We start from the raw sequence: 2,813 nt of genomic DNA, 5'->3' as shown, positions 1-2,813 counted from the left end.
GACCAAACCACGGCCAGGCCAGACGAGCCAGACGGACAGAAAGACAGAGAGGGAGAGAGAGATAAGAGAGTTGCATTGCAGGGCAAGGAGAGGGAGAAGTGGTGGGGGAGGGGGGAGATGTGGGGAGGGGGGGTGGGAGGGTTTTTTGGGGATAAAAAGGGGAGACGGGGTTAAAAAATAAACAAAAAAAAAACAACAGATGGAATGCGTTCTAGTATCCTGATTCTCGCCATCGTCACAGACACCTCTGCTTTGCGTCAACGTACCAGCCAGCCAGCCAAGCCAGACATCCGGCCTCTGCTTCCTCTCCAGCTGAGGCCTGGGTGTGGCTTCCAGAGGACACACTGCTGACGACGGCAGGGCCGCGAGGGGGACGAGCAGGTTGGGCTGGAGGGTGGAGCGGCTGGCAGCCGTTCCTCGACAGAATGTGCAGCTCGTTCAGATGCTCCTTGCTTTTCAGTGTTCCTCCCGCAAACAGACTGTTCCATCACACAGAGAAGAAGAAAAAAAAAGAAAAGAAAATGTAACAAAAAAATAAACGATCCCAACAACAACAACCACAAAGTGAAAACCCTACATACAGTGGAGGACAGACTCTTCTTTCCGCAGCGGCTGCTGGTGCTGTCAGCCGTGTACTGTCAGTGGAAATCGGTCGACTGAAAATTTGTAGTGTTGTTGTGTGCTTTCCCTTAGATTGTGTATTTTTATTTTGTAGCGATGCATAATATCTGCACAAAAGAGGTTTTCAAAAATATATTTGTCCCCCGTTAAAATATCCTGTCTGACCGGGGGCGCAGGTTTATGAGATGTTAATTGTGATGCTGCTTGGAGATCAATCCTCGATTCAAGACTGTGGGCGTTTCATGGCAAACGGATGTTTCCGCTTCATCTACGCGCTCACAGAAACGGTCGGTACAACTCCACATTGTGAGGAATATTGTAAAACCTTGAACAAAACATTTTGCACCATACCTTACAACGTATCTAAAAAATATATAAAACTCCTCATATAGCCCACGTTCTTTACCCAATCTACTTCACTCTGTTCACACAGTGTCCTTCTGTATGGATTCACGCGAAGAAGAGGAGAAAAAAAAGAAGAGTTTAAGTGTCTATTAGATGTTCTAGTTTCATGTAGATGTTCTACCTGGCACAGCTTCTAACCCATTTTAACGGCACACATTTCCCCTCTGCTGTGTCGACCTACAGTAGGGCAGTGCTGTGTGGTGAAATCTGGCACCGGAGCCAGAGAGAGAGAGAGAGTCAAAGAGAGTTTAAATTGAGCAACTATGAAGGAGTGTGAGTATAGGGATTGGGGCGGGGGATTGGGGTGGTAACGGTAAGCGCGGGCAAATGTTCTCTTTCAGGGTCTTTGAGCTTCACCGGATGTCACCCATTCATTAGCTGCACATTCACTGACACACAGGCATCATGGTAATATTTACTCAACATGGCGGCCTGACTGCTTGCTTGAGAATGAAACTCATTGGGTGAGTGACTTGGCTTATCATGACTGCACGTTTGTCTGTGTGTGCGCGTGTGCATGTGTGTGTGTGAGCGTGTGTGTGTGTGTATGTGTGTGTGAGAGCGAGAGAGAGAGTGTCACAATATGTGCAGTTTGTGCACATGTGAGTGTGTACTTGTGTGTATACCTGTGAGTGCATTTTAGCATGTGCCGTGCCATAGCTACAGTACACTGTTCTGTACATTGACTTATTCTGTGCTACGGCCAATGACAGATATTTTGCTCAGCCAATGAGATTGTGCTCTGTATGGAGGGGATAGCCTCTATAGATATGATGAGAAGAACAAACAGCTTGTAAATTAAATCTATGCTATGTTTGTCTATCTTATTTTATCTTTTGGAATTGTTGAATACATTTAAATAATAAATGGGATTTTTGGAGTCGCTTTGCCTTTTCTTTTTTTACCCCCCACCCCAATCACACTAATTAGCAAAACGATCTGTGAAGGTTCTAATTTTGGTTTGTGAGACCCCACCTTGCAACGGTGCAAAACAACAGTGTTTGAAACATGTTCATTATTTCTTATTCAAAAGACTCCAGTAACTGACTGCATAAATCATATCAGCCTACGCACCACCACACACCTAAAAAGTTTATTTTAGTGTGATAGGTATCGGGGGGAGGGGGAGGGGTGTTCCGGTGGAGGCTCTCACCATCGAGAAAAGCTGCGCTCGGTGATAAAGACCCCCTGAATTCAGCAAAGTGAGCGGGCAGATCGCCGCCATCATGAAAGGCCATTCTGCATGCCAGCAGACTCCTGAAGGAAACACGGCCTATCCCTCAATCGCCGATCACAAAGCGCCGCATCTGTAGATATTCATCAACAAAGGAACGGTTTACTCGGCGAGGAAGGAGAGCGGGGGTGGGGTGGGGGTCTAGAAATGGGGTTGAAAGAGATAAAGCACACGCAGAATATAGTTTGACAGAGACGGATGGAGAAGAGAAAGAAAGGGAGAGAGAGAGAGCGGTGGAGAGATGTAAAGAGGGGAGAGGATAGGCAGGGGGAGAGAGAGTACAATATAAGACCAATACAAGGAGGAGACAGGGAGATGGACAGGGGGCTAATAGTGATTTGGGCTGCGGTGGTGGATAGTGGCTGAGGAGGGCTGGCTTGTTTCAAGCTAGAGTGAGCCGCGGCCGGGGCTGCGTTGCAAGGGTGTCAGGGGAGATTAGCCAACATGGAGCTGGAGATGGCTGGGATTGGACAAGTGTCAGTGGCTGGACAGTCCTCCGACTTGGCAGGAATGGGATGTGACGCTGGCTGCTGTGTTCTTTAGGGAGACGCAA

This window comes from Nannobrachium achirus (assembly GCF_963921795.1).
Source record: "Nannobrachium achirus genome assembly, chromosome: 4".
Classification (NCBI taxonomy): Eukaryota; Metazoa; Chordata; class Actinopteri; order Myctophiformes; family Myctophidae; genus Nannobrachium; species Nannobrachium achirus.
This window is presented reverse-complemented; position numbering follows the sequence as displayed.